Raw genomic sequence first — 19,554 nt, 5'->3', positions numbered from 1 at the left:
GACTTCTTTGCTGACCCAAAACCTTGACTTATGGGGATAATAGGATAAATTTGTAATAGGGACCATAACAGAAAAACTATTCCTTTACATATCCTTTGAATTTCTAATACTCGTCTCAAGCTTACCATGTCCCTGTTGAATGATTCTCATCTGCCGTCACACACACCTCCTAAACTTGTCCGTTTCAGTAATTGACAACCATTTATTATTTAAGCCAGAAGCCTAAGAGTCATCTTACTCCACCCATGCATTCTATCAGCAAGAGCTATTGGTTTTACCCCTGAGTATAGGCTGCTAACCAAAGGTTGGCAGTTCGAATCTGCCAGGGGCTCCTTGGAAGCTCTAAGTGGCAGTTCTACTCTGTCCTATAGGGTTGCTCTGAGTCGGAATCTACTTGACAGCAGTGGGTTTGGTTTGGTTTTGGTTTATAGGCTTAATCCATACACTTTTCCCCATTTCCACTGTAGCAGCCTACAGCTCTCATCTGGATTCCTGCATCATCTCCCTCTTTGTCTCCCTGCTTTCACTCTTGCCCTCCTACAATATGTTTCCCACACAGCAGCCACAGTGATCTTTTAAAAATGTAAATGAAATTGTGTCACTTTTTGACAAAAATACTCCAGTGGCTTTCCATTGCACTTGGAATAAAACCTAGAAACTACCATGGCCATTCTTCATTCATACTGGTCTTCTTTCTGTTCCTGAAACTAAGCTCTTTTCTTCTCAGGGCCTTTGCACTTCCTGTTTTCTCTGCCTTGTCTCTTGTTCAAGTCTTGGTTCTAAAATGACCTGCTCAAAGAGGTCATTCCTACCTGAAGTAGCTCTCCATTACCCTTTATTACATCATTTTTTTTTTTTTTTGTAGCAGTTGTCACAATCTAAATTATTTTGTTTGCTTTCTTATTTATTTTATTAATTTTCCACTTAGGAGGCAACTTGACATAATTTTTTTGGTGACTTAAGATTAAGTCATATTTTTTTGGTGTTGCTAAGATTAACTCATATTTTGCATGTAGCTGTACATCATTCATTTGGTGCATATGGAACTCATTGCTTCCGTCAAGAGAACTCCCTTAGAGCTGGGTGCTCTAGCCAGGAAGGAGGTGGACAATGAGATGGTCATTGATTGGACTTTATCTGTGCTTCATAGACTATGACAGAGAGAAGGTTCTATACAGCTCTTGTTGATTTTCAGATATTATTAAAGTCATTGTATTTAAGGTTACAATTAAATTGAGAAAGTTGAATAATGGATACCAATGAATCCATAGACCAGGTTCAACACGATCCGCTCATGGCTGATGTTTTTTTATCAACACTCCCGCCCAATTACAACATCTGCCTCCCCCAGATTATTTTGAAGCAAATTCCAGACATCATATAATTTCATCAATATTTTAATGTGTATGCCTAAGAGATAAAGACTCATTCAAAAAATAACCACAATACCACATTATACCTAAACCCCTTGAGACAGATAGGGTTAACTGTGCAGGCGGAACAAAAGAGCTGTTAAAAAATTACCATCTAGAAGTTGGGTAAACAGGAACCCACGCTGTCAACATGAGATAAGATTGAAACAACCATGAATTACTATCTCCTTCTTAGAGTTTTTCTAGTCCCTTCTCCCTTTACACGCTCTGCATGCACAGAAGAATAAAGCGTGACTGCTGTTTAACCTTCCTTAGCCCCCCAAAGATGTCAATGTAGTGCCGGAAAATCAAGTGCGCTTGTGCTATATCCTGTAATAAGTGATGCCAAGGGCTGCGAGAGGACTCCATCTTGAATATCAGCGGGTTACGTCTTAGATTCCTGATGCCCTTGTGACCTAATTAGCATACACTGGCATTCTGAGAAGTACCCGCCCCCTAAAAGAAGCTCACTAAATAGTCATTACTCTATTGTCTCCACTGAACCCATATAAGACCTAGCCTTGCTTCCCTTTTCGAGTCAGTCTTTTGGAGAAGCTTAGATCCCTGCTGACTCAAGCAAAATAAAGCTTGCTGAAGATAAAGTTTGTCTTTCACACGTATTCTAACTCAGGAAAAGACGAGGACCCTTTGTGTCAGATTGGCAATTGGTAACACTCTCACAATTTCTTAATGTCATCAGATATAATAATCAGTGTTCAAATTGTCCTAATTGTTCCATACATTTGATTTTTTAAATAATTTGTTTGAATCAAGATCCAAATAAAGTCTATACGCTGCCATTGGTTGATATATCTCTTAAACCCACCCACTGCTGTGGAGTCGATTCTGACTCATAGCGACCCTATAGGACAGAGTAGAACTGCCTGATAGAGTTTCCAAGGAGAGCCCGGCGGATTCGAACTGCCAACCTCTTGAGTTGGAATTGACTATGAGTTGGAATTGACTCAACGGCGAAAGGTTAGACCTATAACTAGACTTAAGACAGTCCCAGTGAGCCCCAAAAGGTGACCTACAAAATGTGACTCAGGAGGAGGTAGACTATACTCCAAAAGAACTGCTTGACTTTTCTAATATGTACAAACAGAAACCCGAGGAATATGTGTGGGAATGGCTATTAAAGATGTGGGATAATGGTTCAACGAACATAAAGATGACTCAGTTTGAGTCTATTGAGAAGGGTCCACTAAGCACAGATTCTTCAATGTTTCAGCTCAAGAAGTTAGGAAAGAATCTAATAGTTTATTTGGTTGGATTGCTGAAGCATGGATTATGAAGTGGCCTACATTAAATCAAGCTGAGTACCAGACCTGCCTTGGTATACTGCAGAAGAAGATATACAAAGGCTTAGGGAAATTGGCATGCTAGAGTGGATTTAACAGGTTAGACCCACAGACCCATACATGGCGTGATCAGAGGACACACCTTTTACCACAACTGTGAGGAGTAAATTTGTGAGTGGAGCTCCAGCATCCTTAAAGACTGCTGTGATTGCTATTTAATATAAATCACATTTGACAGTGGGAACTACCCTAATTGAATTAAGACACCTAACTGCAATGGGGAAACCCTGATGGCATAGTGGTTAAGAGCCATAGCTGCTTATCAAAAGGTCAGCAGTTCGAACCCTCGAGGATCTCCTTGGAAAACCTGTGGAGCAGCTCTACTCTGTCGTATAGGGTCGCTATGAGTCAGAATCACCTCGACAGCAACAGGTTTGGTTTGTAATTTAACTACAATGGGGCTGATTTTACCCCATGGTAGCAGGGTCCAAGGAGCTGCACTCAATCAACCAAAGACAAGGTGGATGTGGTTACAGTAATGGACAGTGGAGTCAAAGGAGTAATCAGAATCATCTGACTTTTATGGACTTACGGCTTTGGCTACTTAGTCATGGCATCCTTAGGAGTGAAATATATAGGAAATCTACTAAATATTTACCTGATATGTACAAACAGATGAATTCTAGGTCAGATGAACAGCAGTCTAACTTGAATCATCAGACTAGAGAGTCACGGTCCCTCAATCAATTCCCAGATTTGAGCAAGTTTAAAGACCCACAACACTTTGAGTGAAGGTGAGGCCAGGTCCCCTTGAGGAAGGACTCCAATACACTGCCAAAAATTTTTACTGTTAATCTTTCTCCCAGCCTTTCCCAAAGGAATCTATGGCCTTTTACGAGAGTAATTGTTCATTGGGAAAAAGGAAATAATCAGACTTTGGGGATTACTGGATACTGGTTCTGAACTGACACTAACTTCAGGAGACCCAAAACATCACTGAGGCGTACTAGTCAGAGTGGGGACATATGGAGATCAGGTTATTAGTGGAGTCTTGGCTCATGTCCATCTCACAGTAGGTCCAGTGGGTCCCAGACCCCATCCTGTAGTGATTGTTCCAGCTCCAGAATGAGTAATTGGAATAGATATACTCAACAACTGGCAGAACCTCCATATTGGATCTCTGAAAAATAGAGTCAAGGCTATTATGGTAGGAGAAGCCAAGTGGAAGCCATTAGAACTGCCCCTACCTAGGAAAATAGTAAATCAAGAGCAATACCATATTCCTGGAGGGATTGCAGAGATTACTGCCACCATCAAGGTCTTGAAGGATGCAGAGGTGGTGATTCTCACCACATCCCCATTCAACTTGCCGAATTCTCTTGTGTGAAAAGCAGATGGATCTTGGAGAATGACAGTAGATTATTGGAAACTTAACCAGGTGATGACTCCAATTGCAGCTGCTGTTCCAAATGTAATTTCATTGCTTGAGCAAATTAAGACATCTCCTGGTACCTGGTATGCAACTACTGATCTGGCTAATGCCTTTTTCTTCATATCTGTTTTGAGGGGCCATTAGAAGCAGTTCGCCTTCAGCTAGCAATGCCAGCAATACCCCTTCAGTTGCCTACCTCAGAGCTACATCAACTCTCCAGCCCTATGTCACAATTTAGTCTGCAGGGACCTTGATCACCTTTCCCTTCCACAAGACATCACACTGGTCCATTACATTGAAGACATTAGGCTCATTGGATCTAGTAAAGAAGAAGTGTCAATGACTCTGGACTTATTGGTAAAAGATTTTTGTGCTAGAGGGTGGGAAATTAATCCCACAAAAATTCAGGCACCTTTCACCTCAGTGAATTTTTAGAAGTCCAGTGGCGTGGAGCATGTTGAGATATTCCTTCTAAAGTGAAGGATAAGTTATTGAATCTGGTTTCTCCCACAACTAAAAAGGAGGCACAATGCCTAGTGGGCCTCTTTGGATTTTGGAGGCGACATATCCCTCATTTGGGTGGTTGCTACTATGGCCTGTTCATCAAGTGACTTGAAAAGCTCCTAGTTTTGAGTGGGGCTCAGAAGAGAAGGCTCTGCAACAGGTTCAGGCTGCTGTGCAAGCCACTCTGCCACTTAGGCCATATGATCCAGCTGATTTAATGGTGCTTGAAGTGTCAGTGGCAGGTAGAGATGCTGTTTGGAGTCTTTGGCAGGCCCCTATTGATGAATCAAAGAGAAGACCCTTAGAATTTTGGAGCAAAGCCCTGCCACCCTCTGCAGATAACTACTCCCCTTTTGAGAAACAGCTTTTGACTTGTTACTGGGCCTTAGTAGAGACTGAATGCTTAACCATGGGACACTAAGTTACCATGTGGACTGAACTGCCCATCATGACCTGGGTGTTGTCTGACCCACAGAGTCATAAAGTTGGACATGCACAGCAGTGCTCCATCATTAAATAGAAGTGGTATATATGAGATTGGCCCAAGCAGGACCTGAAGGCACAAGTAAGTTCCATGAGGAAGTGGCACAAATGCCCACGGTCCCCACTCCTGTCACATTACCTTATATCTCTCAGTCTGCACCCATGGCCTCATGGGGAGTTTTTTATGATTCGTTGACTGAAGAAGAGAAAATTTGTGCCGGTTTATGGATGGTTCTGCACAATTTGTGGGCACCACTCGAAAGTGGGCAATGGCAGCACTACAGCTCCTTTCTGAGACCTCCCTGAAGGAGAGTTGCGAAGGGAAATCCTCTCAATGGGCAGAACTTTGAGCAGGGCAGCTGGCTGTTTGCTTTGCTTGGAAGGAGAAATGGCCAGATGTGCGATTGTATACTGATTCATGGGCTGTGACCAATAGTTTGGCTGGATGGTCAGGGACATGGAAGGAACATGATGGGAAAATTGGAGACAAGGATTTTTGGGGTAGGTGAAGTTTTTTTTTTTTTTTTTTTTTTATGTAGATAGACCTCTCTGAATGGAACAAATAAGTGAAGATATTCATGTCTCATGTGAATGTTCACCAAAGCGTGACCTCGGCAGAAGACGTTTTTAACAATCAAGTGGATAGGACGATGCATTCTGTGGAAACCAGTCATCCTCTTTCCCCTGCCACTCGTGTCATTGCTCAATGGGCTCATGAACAAAGTAGCCATGGTGGCAGGGATGGAGATTATGCATGGGCCTAGCAACATGGACTTCCACTCCCCAAGACTGAGTTGGTTACAGCCACTGCTAAGTGCCCAGTCTGCCAGCAGCAGAAACCAACACTGAGTCCCTGATATGGCACCATACCTTAAGGTGATCAGCCAGCAACCTGGTGGCAAGCTGAATACATTATACAACTTCAGTCATGGAAAGGGCAGCTTTTTGTCCTTATTGGGATAGACACTTACTCTGGATATGGATTTGCCTTCCCTGCCTGCAATGCTTCTGCCAAAACTAGTATCTGTGGACTTACAGAATGCCTTATCCACTGTCATGCTATCCTGCACAACATTGCCTCAGATCAAGGGACTCACTTCACAGCAAATGAAGTGTGGTAGTAGGCTCATGCTCATGGTCTTACCATGTTCCCCATCATTCTGAAGCAGCTGGCTTGGTAGAATTATGGAATGACCTTCTAAAGACACAATTACAGTGCCAGCTAGGTGGTAATACCTTGCAGGGTTGGGGCAATGTTCTCCAGGAGGCTGTATATGCTCTAAATCAGCCTCCAATGTATGGTGCTGTTTCTCTCATAGCCAGGATACATGCACCCAGGGATCAAGGGATGGAAATGGTAATGGCGCTGCTCACTATTACCTCCAGTGACCCACTCATAAGATTTTTGCTTTCTGTCCCTGTGACCTTATGGTATGCAGGTCTAGAGGTCTTAGTTCCAAAGGGAGGAATGGTCCTATCTAGAGACACATCAAAGATTCCATTGAACTGGAAGCTAAGAATGCTACCTGGCCACTTTGGGCTCCTTATGCCCCTGGATTGACAGGCAAAGAAAGGAGTTACCATACTGGCTGATGTGATTGATCCTGATTACCAAGAGGAAATCAAACTGATATTTACATAATGGAGGTAAAGAAGAGTATGTCTGGAATGCAGGAGATTCTCTAAGGCTTCTCTTACTATTACCATGCCCTGTGATTAAAGTCAATGGAAAACTACAGCAACCCATGTCCAACATGACTACTAATGACCCAGACCCTTGAGAAATGAAGGTTTGGATCATCCTAGCAGGCAAAGAACCACAACCAGCTGAGGTACTTGCTGAGGGCAAAGGGAATACAGAATGGGAGGTGGAAGAAGGCAGTTCTAAATATGAGTTATGGCCACATGACCAGTTGCAGAAATGAGGACTGTAATTGTTGTGAATATTTCTGCTTTATATCTGCATCAAGTTTTTTTTTTTCGTCACATAAAATATAAGATGTAAATGGGCTAGTGTGTTTTTGGTTGTACCCATGTTAGTTGTATCATGTTAGATGCACGTATGACTTTATAATTGTCTTTATTCAGCAACTATATATGGTTTAAGGAGATGTGTACACCTGCCAAGTTGACAAGGGGTGGACTGTGATGGTTAAGATTGTGTGTCAACTTGGTTGGTCCATGAATCTCGGTGTTTACATGTGATCACTCCCATGATGGAATCTGCTGTGAGTAGCCAATCAGTTGAAGGGGAGTTTCCTTGGGGGTGTGGCCTGCATTCAAATATAAGCAGAGATTCTGGCTTTTTGCTCCCTCTGGATCCTGCGACTGTCTCCTGTTCATCTGACCTTTGGTTCCTGGGACTTGAGCTATCAGCTTATCTGCCGATCTTGGGTTTTGTCCATCTTCACAGCCTGTGAGTGGGAGCCCTGCCCTCTGACCTGCTGCTCTTGGGTTCACCATCCCCTTCAGCTACATGAATCAGGAGAAATCTTGCAGTCTTGTCTGCCAATCTTAGGATTCATCAATCTTCACAGCCTGTGAGCAAGAGCTCTGCTTTCCAACCTGCCGATCTTGGGTTCTCCAGCCTCTGCGGCTATGTGACTTGAGAGAAGCGTCTATCCACAGACTTGGGACTTTTCAGCCTCTAAAATCTCGTGAACCATTTCCTTGACTTAAATCTCTCTACATACATATTTATACACTTTACTGGTTTTGCTTCTCTAGGGAACCCAGCCTAAGACACTGTCTAAGAAGGCAGCCAAATGCTTAGGGAAACTGGCATCTTAGAGTGGATTTATCAGTTGGTACCACAGACCCACCCTTGAAGTGCCCAGAAGACACATCTTTCACCACAATGGTGAGGAGCAAATTTGTGAAGGGACACCCAGCATCCTTGAAGACTGCTGTGATTGCTTTTTTTTTTTTTTATTAACTTTTATTGAGCTTCAAGTGAACGTTTACAAATCAAGTCAGTCTGTCACATATAAGTTTACATACATCTTACTCCGTACTCCCACTTGCTCTCCCCCTAATGAGTCAGCCCTTCCAGTCTCTCCTTTCGTGACAATTTTGCCAGCTTCCCACTCTCTCTACCCTCCCATCCCCCCTCCAGACATGAGATGCCAACACAATGTCAAGTGTCCACCTGATATAATTAGCTCACTCTTCATCAGCATCTCTCTTCCCTCCACTGTCCAGTTCCTTTCATGTCTGATGAGTTGTCTTCGGGGATGGTTCCTGTCCTGTGCCAACAGAAGGCCTGGGGAGCATGGCCGCCAGGATTCCTCTGGTCGCAGTCATACCATTAAGTATGGTCTTTTTATGAGAATTTGGGGTCTGCATCCCACTGATCTCCTGCTCCCTCAGGAGTTCTCTGTTGTGCTCCCTGTCAGGGCAGTCATCGATTGTGGCCGGGCACCAACTAGTTCTTCTGGTCTCAGGATGATGTAGGTCTCTGGTTCATGTGGCCCTTTCTGTCTCTTGGGCTCTTAGTTGTCGTGTGACCTTGGTGTTCTTCATTCTCCTTTGATCCAGGTGGGTTGAGACCAATTGATGCATCTTAGATGGCTGCTTGTCAGCATTTAAGACCCCAGACGCCACATTTCAAAGTGGGATGCAGAATGTTTTCAAAATAGAATTATTTTGCCAATTGACTTAGAAGCCCCCTCAAACCATGGTCCCCGAACCCCCGCCCTTGCTCTGCTGACCTTTGAAGCATTCATTTTATCCGGGAAACTTCTTTGCTTTTGGTCCAGTCCAATTGAGCTGACCTTCCATGTATTGAGTGTTGTCTTTCCCTTCACCTAAAGCACTTCTTATCTACTAATTAATCAATAAAAAACCCTCTCCCTCCCTCCCTCCATCCCCTCCTCGTAACCACAAAAGTATGTGTTCTTCTCAGTTTTTACTATTTCTCAAGATCTTATAATCGTGGTCTTGTACAATATTTGTCCTTTTGCCTCTGACCCATTTTGCTCAGCATAATGCCTTCCAGGTTCCTCCATGTTATGAAATATTTCACAGATTCATCACTGTTCTTTATCGATGCATAGTATTCCATTGTGTGAATATACCACAATTTATTTACCCATTCATCCGTAAATGGACACCTTGGTTGCTTCCAGCTTTTTTTTTTTTTTAATTAATTTTTATTAAGCTTCAAGTGTACATTTACCATTCCAATCAGACTGTCACATGTAAGTTTACATACATCTTACTTGCTTTCCCCCTATTGAGTCAGCCCTTTCAGTCTCTCGTTTCGTGCCAATTTTGCCAGCTTCCCTCTCTATCTTCCCATCCCCCCTCCAGTCAAGAGTTGCCAACACACTCTCCAGTGTCCACCTGATTTAATTAGCTCACTCTTCATCAGCGTCTCTCTCCCCCCTGCTGACCAGTCCTTTTCATGCCTGATGAGTTGTCTTCGGGGATGGTTCCTGTCCTGCGCCATCAGAGGGTCTGGGGAGCATTGCCTCCGGGATTCCTCTGGTCGCAGTCATACCATTAAGTATGGTCTTTTTATGAGAATTTGGGGTCTGTATCCCACTGGTCTCCTGCTCCCGCAGGAGTTCTCTGTTGTGCTCCCTGACAGGGCAGACATCGATTGTGGCCGGGCACCAACTAGTTCTTCTGATCTCAGGATGATGTAGGTCTCTGGTTCATGTGTCCCTTTCTGTCTCTTGGGTTCTTAGTTGTCGTGTGACCTTGGTGTTCTTCCTTTGCCTTTGCTCCAGGTGGGTTGAGACCAACTGATGTATCTTAGATGGCTGCTTGTTGGCATTTAGGACCCCAGACACCACATTTCAAAGTGGGATGCAGAATGTTTTCATAATAGAATTATTTTGCCCATTGACTTAGAAGTCCCCTCAAACCATGTTCCCCGGACCCCAGCCCCTGCTCCGCTGACCTTTGAAGCTTTCATTTTATCCCGGAAACCTCTTTGCTTTTAGTCCAGTCCAATTAGGCTGACCTTCCTTGTATTGAGTGTTGTCTTTCCCTTCACCCAAAGCAGTTCTTATCTAGTAATTGATCAATAAAAAACCCTCTCCCTCCCTCCCTCCCTCCCCCCCTTGTAACCACAAAAGTATGTGTTCTTCTCAGTTTTTTCTATTTCTCAAGATCTTATAATAGTGGTCTTATACAATATTTGTCCTTTTGCCTCTGACTCATTTCTCTCAGCATAATGCCTTCCAGATTCCTCCATGTTATGAAATGTTTCACAGATTCATCACTGTTCTTTATTGATGCGTAGTATTCCATTGTGTGAATATACCACAATTTATTTACCCATTCATCCGTTGACGGACATCTTGGGCTGCAATAAACATGGGTGTGCATATATCTGTTTGTGTGAAGGCTCTTGTATCTCTAGGGTATATTCCGAGGATTGGGATTTCTGGGTTTTTTTTTTTTTTTATGGTAGTTCTATTTCTAACTGTTTGAGATAACGCCAGATGGATTTCCAAAGTGGTTGTACCATTTTACAATCCCACCAGCAGTGTATGAGGGTTCCAATCTCTCTGCAGCCTCTCCAGCATTTATTATTTTGTGTTTTTTGGATTAATGCCAGTCTAGTTGGTGTGAGATGGAATCTCATCGTAGTTTTAATTTGCATTTCTCTAATGGCTAATGATCGAGAGCATTTTCTCATGTATCTATTGGCTGCCTGAATATCTTCTTTAGTGAAATGTGTGTTCCTATCCTTTGCCCACTTCTTGATTGGGTTGTTTGTCTTTTTGTGGTTGAGTTTTGACAGAATCATGTAGATTTTAGAGATCAGGCGCTGGTCTGAGGTGTCATAGCTGAATATTCTTTCCCAGTCTGTAGGTAGTCTTTTTACTCTTTTGGTGAAGTCTTTAGATGAGCATAGGTGTTTGATTTTTAGGAGCTCCCAGTTATCTGGTTTCTCTTCATCATTTTTGGTAATGTTTTGTATTCTGTTTATGCCTTGTATTAGGGCTCCTAGGGTTGTCCCTATTTTTTCTTCCATGATCTTCATCGTTTTAGTCTTTATGTTCAGGTCTTTGATCCACTTGGAGTTAGTTTTTGTGCATGGTGTGAGGTATGGGTCCTGTTTCATTCTTTTGCAAATGGATATCCAGTTATGCCAGCACCATTTGTTAAAAAGACTATCATTTCCCCAAAGGACTGACACTGGTCCTTTGTCAAATATCAGCTGCTCATATGTGGATGGATTTATATCTGGGTTCTCAATTCTGTTCCATTGGTCTATGTGCCTGTTGTTGTACCAGTACCAGGCTGTTTTGACTACTGTGGCTGTATGATAGGTTCTGAAATCAGGTAGAGTGAGGCCTCCCACTTTCTTCTTCTTTTTCAGTAATGCTTTGCTTATCCGGGACTTCTTTCCCTTCCATATGAAATTAGTGATTTGTTTCTCTATCCCCTTAAAATATGACATTGGTATTTGGATTGGAAGTGCGTTATATGTATAGATGGCTTTTGGTAGAATAGACATTTTTACTATGTTAAGTCTTCCTATCCATGAGCAGGGTATGTTTTTCCACTTAAGTATGTCCTTTTGAATTTCTTGTAGCAGAGTTTTATAGTTTTCTTTGTATAGGTCTTTTACATCCTTGGTAAGATTTATTCCTAAGTATTTTATCTTCTTGGGGGCTACTGTGAATGGTATTGATTTGGTTATTTCCTCTTCGGTGTTCTTTTTGTTGATGTAGAGGAATCCAAGTGATTTTTGTATGTTTATTTTATAACCTGAGACTCTGCCAAACTCTTCTATTAGTTTCAGTAGTTTTCTGGAGGATTCCTTAGGGTTTTCTGTGTATAAGATCATGTCATCTGCAAATAGTGATAGCTTTACTTCCTCCTTGCCAATCCGGATACCCTTTATTTCTTTGTCTAGCCTAATTGCCCTGGCTAGGACTTCAAGTACGATGTTGAATAAGAGCGGTGATAAAGGGCATCCTTGTCTGGTTCCCGTTCTCAGGGGAAATGCTTTCAGGTTCTCTCCATTTAGAGTGATATTGGCTGTTGGCTTTGCATAGATGCCCTTTATTATGTTGAGGAATTTTCCTTCAATTCCTATTTTGGTAAGAGTTTTTATCATAAATGGGTGTTGAACTTTGTCAAATGCCTTTTCTGCATCAATTGATAAGATCATGTGGTTTTCATCTTTTGTTTTATTTATGTGATGGATTACATTGATGGTTTTTCTGATATTAAACCAGCCTTGCATACCTGGTATAAATCCCACTTGATCAGGGTGAATTATCTTTTTTGATGTGTTGTTGGATTCTATTGGCTAGAATTTTGTTGAGGATTTTTGCATCTATGTTCATGAGGGATATAGGTCTAAAATTTTCTTTTTTTGTAATGTCTTTACCTGGTTTTGGTATCAGGGAGATGGTGGCTTCCTAGAATGAGTTGGGTAGTATTCCGTCATTTTCTATGCTTTGAAATACCTTCAGTAGTAGTGGTGTTAAGTCTTCTCTGAAGATTTGGTAGAACTCTGCAGTGAAGCCGTCTGAGCCAGGACTTTTTTTTGTTGGAAGTTTTTTGATTACCATTTCAATCTCTTTTTTTGTTATGGGTCTATTTAGTTGTTCTACTTCTGAATGTGTTAGTTTAGGTAGGTAGTATTTTTCCAAGAATTCATCCATTTCTTCTAGGTTTTCAAATTTGTTAGAGTACAATTTTTCGTAGTAATCTGAAATGATTGTTTTAATTTCATTTGGCTCTGTTGTGATGTGGTCCTTCTCGTTTCTTATTCGGGTTATTTGTTTCCTTTCCTGTATTTCTTTAGTCAGTCTAGCCAACGGTTTATCAATTTTGTTAATTTTTTCCAAGAACCAGCTTTTGGCTTTGTTAATTCTTTCAATTGTTTTTCTGTTCTCTATTTTAATTCATTTAGTTCAGCTCTAATTTTTATTATTTGTTTTCTTCTGGTGCCTGATGGGTTCTTTTGTTGCTCACTTTCTATTTGTTCAAGTTGTCGGGACAATTCTCTGATTTTGTCTCTTTCTTCTTTTTGTATGTGTGCATTTATCGATATAAATTGGCCTCTGAGCTCTGCTTTTGCTGTGTCCCAGAGATTTTGATAGGAAGTATTTTCATTCTCGTTGCTTTCTAAGAATTTCCTTATTCCCTCCTTGATGTCTTCTATAACCCAGTCTTTTTTCAGGAGGGTATTGTTCATTTTCCAAGTATTTGATTTCTTTTCCGTAGTTTTTGTGTTATTGATTTCTAGTTTCATTGCCTTGTGGTGTGAGAAGATGCTTTGTAATATTTCGATGTTTTGGATTCTGCAAAGATTTGTTTTATGACCTAGTATGTGGTCTATTCTAGAGAATGTTCCATGTGCGCTAGAAAAAAAAGTATACTTTGCAGCAGTTGGGTGGAGAGTTCTGTATCAGTCAATGAGGTCAAGTTGGTTGATTGTTGTAAGTAGGTCTTCCGTGTCTCTATTGAGCTTCTTACTGGATGTCCTGTCCTTCTCCGAAAGTGGTGTGTTGAAGTCTCCTACTATAAATGTGGAGGTGTCTATCTCACTTTTCAATTCTGTTAAAATTTGATTTATGTATCTTGCAGCCCTGTCATTGGGTGCATAAATATTTAATATGGTTATGTCTTGCTGATCAATTGTCCCTTTTATCATTATGTAGTGTCCTTCTTTATCCTTTGTGGTGGATTTAAGTCTAAAGTCTATTTTGTCAGAAATTAATATTGCTACTGCTCTTCTTTTTTGCTTATTATTTGCTTGATATATTTTTTTCCATCCTTTGAGTTTTAGTTTGTTTGTGTCTCTAAGTCTAAGGTGTGTCTCTTGTAGGCAGCATATAGATGGATCATGTTTCTTTATCCAGTCCGTGACTCTCTGTCTCTTTATTGGTGCATTTAGTCCATTTACATTCAGCGTAATTATAGATAAATAAGTTTTTAGTGCTGTCATTTTGATGCCTTTTCATGTGAGTTGTTGGCCATTTCATTTTTCCACATACTTTTTTGTGCTGAGATGTTTGTCTTAGTAGATTGTGAAATCCTCATTTTCATAATGTTTAACTTTATGTTAGTTGAGTCATTACGTTTTTCTTGGCTTTTTTCTTGAGTTATGGAATTGATATTCCTTTTTGTGGTTACCTTATTATTTACCCTTATTTTTCTAAGTAGAAACCTAACTTGTATCGTTCTATATCGCCTTGTATCACTCTCCATCTGGCAGTTCAGTGCCTCCTGTATTTAGTCCCTCTTTTTGATTATTGTGATTGTTTATCTATTGTTTTCCATGATTCCCTGTTATGTGTATTATTTTGTTTATTTATTTTTTAGAATTGATCTTAATTTGTTTATTTTTGTGCTTTCCCTATTTGAGTTGTGTTGATATCAGGACGTTCTGTTTTGTGACCTTGTGTTGTGCTGGTACCTGATATTATTGGTCATCAGGCCAAACAATCTCCTTTAGCATTTCTTGCAGTTTGGTTTAGTTTTTGCGAACTCTCTAAACTTGTGTTTATCTGTAAATATCTTAATTTCGCCTTCATATTTCAGAGAGAATTTTGCTGGATATATGATCCTTGGTTGGCAGTTTTTCTCCTTCAGTGCTCTGTATACGTCGTCCCATTTCCTTCTTGCCTGCATGGTTTCTGCTGAGTAGTCTGAACTTATTCTTATTGATTCTCTCTTGAAGGAAACCTTTCTTTTCTCCCTGGCTGCTTTTAAAATTTTCTGTTTATCTTTGGTTTTGGCAAATTTAATGATAATATGTCTTGGTGTTTTTCTTTTTGGATCAATCTTAAATGGGGTTCGATGAGCATCTTGGATAGATATCCTTTCGTCTTTCATGATGTCAGGGAAGTTTTGTGTCAGGAGTTCTTCGACTATTTTCTCTGTGTTTTCTGACCCCCCTCCCTGTTCTGGGACTCCAATCACTCGCGAGTTATCCTTCTTGATAGAGTCCCACATGATTCTTAGGGTTTCTTCACTTTTTTTCATTCTTTTACCTGATTTTTTTTCAGCTATGTTGGTGTTGATTCCCTGGTCCTCCAGATCTCCCACTCTGCATTCTAATTGCTTGAGTCTGCTCCTCTGACTTCCTATTGCGTTGTCTAATTCTGTAATTTTATTGTTAATCTTTTGGATTTCTACATGCTGTCTCTCTATGGATTCTTGCAACTTATTAATTTTTCCACTATGTTCTTGAATAATCTTTTTGAGTTCTTCAACTGTTTTATCAGTGTGTTCCTTGGCTTTTTCTGCAGATTGCCTTATTTCATTTCTGAGGTCATCCCTGATGTCTTGAAGCATTCTGTAAATTAGTTTTTTATATTCTGTATCTGATAATTCCAGGATTGTATCTTCATTTGGGAAACATTTTGATTCTTTTGTTTGGGGTTTGGAGAGGTTGTCATGGCCTGTTTCTTTATGTGGTTTAATATGGACTGCTGTCTCTGAGCCATCCCTGGGAAACTAGTTTTTCCAGGTGATCAGCTAAAAAAAAATGCAGTGAGATCCCTATCTGAATTCTCCCTCTGGCTCAGGGTATTCGGATGTTAATGGAGCCACCTGGGGAGGGTGTGGGAGGGATCAGAGAGCTAGGAGTGTAGCACCTCAGAGTATATAGCTGATCTCCGTGTTCACGCTCCACCCGCGCCTGCCAAAATCCCAGTGTGAGGGCTCCCCGGCTGGGACACTGCTCTCCCCGCTCCAAGACCAGTCACTTCCTCCCGGGGACTTCTCCCTCCGGTGTGCCACACCGCTCGCGTGAACCGGGTGGGCGTCGCCCACACAAACGGCTGGGCCTGCCCCCGGGGTCAATTCAGGGGAATATAACTGGTTCCCACGCTCAGGCCCTGCCCGCGTCCGCCAAAATCCCAGCGGGACGGCTCCTCGGCTGGGACGCTGCTCTCCCCGCTCCAAGACCAGTCACTTCCTTCTGGGGACTTCTCCCTCCGGTGCGCCGCGTTGCACGTGCGAACTGGGTGGGCATCGCCCGCACGAACGTCTGGGCCTCCCCCCGGGGTCGCTTGAGGGAAATATAGCTGATCCCCATGCTTGCGCCATGCCCTCTTCCCGCGAAACTCCCGGCAGGACGGCTCCCCGGCTGGGACGCTGCTCTCCCCGCTCTAAGATCAGTCACTGCCTCCCGGGTGCTTCTCCCACTGGCTGCACTGCTACGCCGCCCGTGCCAACCGGCCAGGCTCCCTCACGGGATGAGTTCGGGGGGGTAGGCTGGGCCCCTTGTCTGTGCCGTCTGCCCCCCGGGCTCTGCCCCAGATCGGGCTCCGAAGGTCACCTGCTTGGTACGCTGGCTCCTGGTTCTGAAAACGATCGCTGTCTGCCCGTATTTGTTCATTCTCCATCTCTAAGTCTGTGTTTATTGTTCAGAGTTCGTAGATTGTTATGTATGTGATCGATTCACTTGTTTTTCCGAGTCTTTGTTGCAAGAGGGATCCGCGGTAGTGTCCACCTAGTCCGCCATCTTGGCCCCGCCTCTGCTTCCAGCTTTTTGTATTGTAAACAGAGCTGCAATAAACATGGGTGTGCATATATCTGTTTGTGTGTGATTGCTTTTTTATGTAAGTCATATTTGACTCTAACTGAACTAAGACATCTGATTACGATGGGGCTATTTGGACCCCATGGTAGTAGAGGCCAAGTCGTGGCACTAAGTCGACAAAGGCAAGGTGGGTGTGGTTAGTATCATGGACAGCAGAGTCAAAGCCCTAATCAGAATAGTCCTACTCATATGGACTTAGGGCTTTGGTTACTTAGTCATAGCGTCCCTAGGAGTGAAATAGATGGGAAATCTACTAAATATTTACTTGATCTGTACAAGGAGAATAATTCTAGGGCAAGTGAATGGCAGTCTAACTCAAATCACCAGAATAAAGAGTCACGGCCTCACAATCAATTTCAAAACTTGAGCTAGGGTCTTAGGCATCTAGTCCTCCTATACAGAAATACCACAAGTGGATGGCTTTAACAAAGAGAAGTTTATTCTCTCACAGACCCAGTAAGCTAGAAGTCTGAATTCAGGACACTGGCTCCAGAGGAAGGCTTTCTCTGTTGGCTCTGAAGGAAGGCCCTTGTGATGCATTATTTTTCCCTTGCTCTGGGAATATCTCAGCACAGGAACTTCAGGTTCAAAGGGCATGCTGTTCTCCTGCGACTTTTTTTTTGGTGGTATGTGGTCCCCAAGTCTCTCTGCTCACTTCTTTCTTTTATATCTCAAAAGAGATTGGCTTAAGACACTACCTAATCTTGTAGACCTCATCAATATAACTGCTGCTGATCCATCTTATTACATCATAGTGATAGGATTTATAGCATACAGGGAGATCACATCAGAAGATAAAATAGTAGACAACTATACAGGGGAATCGTGACCTAGCCAAGTTGACAGATATTTTGGGGGGACACAATTCAATCCATGACAGCTAGTTTAAAAACCCACAACTTTCGAAGAAGGTGAGGTTGGGTACCCTTGATGAAGGTTTCCACTATGCTGTCAAAAATTGTTACTGTTAATCTTTCTCCCAGCCTCCCCCAAGGGGATCTGCTACCTTTTATGAGAGTAATTGTTCATTGCATAAAAAGGAATAGTCAGACTTTTGGAAATTATTGGACACTGGCTCTGAACTTACACTAATTCCAGGCAGCCCAATATGTCACAGTGGCCCACCAGTCAGAGTAGGGAAGTATGGTGGTCAGGTTATTAATGGAGTCTTAGCTCAGGTCTGTCTCACAGGCCCTGAACCCATCCTGTAGTGATTTCCACTGTGCCAGAATGCACGATTGGAATAGACAAACTCAGAAACTGGCAGAACCCCTACATTACATCCCTAACATATGGAGTAAGGGCTATTATGGTAGCCAATTGAACTGCCCCTTTCTAGGAAAATGGCCAACCAAAAGCAATACCACATTACTGGAAGGATTGCAGAGATTACTGCCACCATCAAGGCCTTGAAGGATGCCGGGGTGGTGATTCCCACACATCCCCATTCAACTTGCCTATTTGGACTGGGCAAAAAACAGATGGATCTTGGAGAATGGCAATGAATTATTGGGAACTTCACCAGGTGGTGACTTCAATTGCAGCTGCTGTTCCAGATGTGGTTTCATTGCTTGAGCAAATTAATGTATCTCCTGGTACCTGATATGCATCTATTGATTTGGTTGATGGCCTTTTCTCCGTGTCTATTTTGAAGGACAACCAGAAGCAATTTGCCTTCAGCTTTCAAGGCCAGCAATATATGTTCACTGTTCTACCTCAGTTGTACAGCAACTCTCCAGCTCTATGTCACAATTTAGCCAGCAGAGACCTTGATCACCTTTCCCTTCTCCAAGACATCACACTGGTCCATTTCATTGATGACGTTATCCTTATCTGACCTGGTAATGAAGAAATGTCAGTGACTCTAGACTTCTTGTAAGAAATTTAAGTGGTAGAGGGTGGGAAATTAACCTGAGAAAAATTCAGGCACCTTTTGCCTGAGGGAAATTTCAAGGGATCCAGTGGTGGGGAACATGTTGAGATATTCTTTCTAAAGTGAAGGGCAAGTTGCTGCATCTGGCCCCTCCTACAACTAAAAAGGCAGCTCAGTGCCTGGTGTGACTCTTTGGATTTTGGAGGCAACATATCTTTCATCTGGGTGTGCTACTCTGGCCTCTTTAAAAAGTGACTTGAAAAGCTGCTAGTTTTGAGTGGACCCCAGAACAAGAGAAGGCTCTGCAACAGGTTTAGGCTTTTGTGGAAGCCACTCTGCCACTTAAGCTATATGATCCAGCTGATCCAATGATGCTTGAAGTGTCAGTGGCAGAGGGAGATGATGTTTGGAGCCTTTGACAGCCCCCTATTGGTAAATCACAGTGCAGACTCTTAGGATTTTGGAGCAAAGCCTTGCGATCCTCTGCAGATAACTACTCTCCTTTTGAGAAATAGCTTTTTGTTTGTTACTAGGTGTTAGTACAAACAGAAAGCTTAACCATGGGCCACTACATCACCATGTGGCTCAAGCTGTCCATCATGAACAGGATGTTTTCTGACCCACAGAATCATAAAGTCATACTTGCACAGCAGCACTCTGTCATTAAATGGAAGTAGTATATATGAGATTGGGCTTGAGAAGGACCTGAAGGCACAAGCAAGTTGCATGAGGAAGTAACCCAAATGTTCATGGTCTCCACTCCTGTCACATTACCTTCCCTCTTCCAGGGTGTGCCTATGGCCTCACAGGGAGTTTCTTATGATCAGTTGACTGAGGAAGAGAAAAGTTGTGACTGGTTTATGGATGTTTCTGTGTAATATGCAGGCAGTACTTGACAGTGGACAGTGACAGCACTGCAGCTGCTTTCTTGGACTTCTCTGAAGGACAGTGATGAAGGGAAATTCTTCCAATGGGCAGGATTTCGAGTAGTGCACCTGGTTGCTCACTTTGCTTGGAAGAAC

At 42.4% G+C, this 19,554-nt stretch overlaps 1 pseudogene; it reads left to right on the top strand.

Annotated features, from left to right (window-relative positions):
- Window positions 1-3,511: 3,511 nt before the first annotated feature.
- On the top strand, window positions 3,512-7,066 carry LOC135231481 (uncharacterized; annotated as a pseudogene).
- The last annotated feature ends 12,488 nt before the right edge of the window (window positions 7,067-19,554 follow it).

The sequence above is a fragment of the Loxodonta africana genome, chromosome 5, assembly GCF_030014295.1.
Source record: "Loxodonta africana isolate mLoxAfr1 chromosome 5, mLoxAfr1.hap2, whole genome shotgun sequence".
NCBI lineage: Eukaryota > Metazoa > Chordata > Mammalia > Proboscidea > Elephantidae > Loxodonta > Loxodonta africana.
The sequence above is the reverse complement of the archived record's forward strand: the minus strand, read 5'-3'. Positions and strand labels throughout refer to the sequence as shown.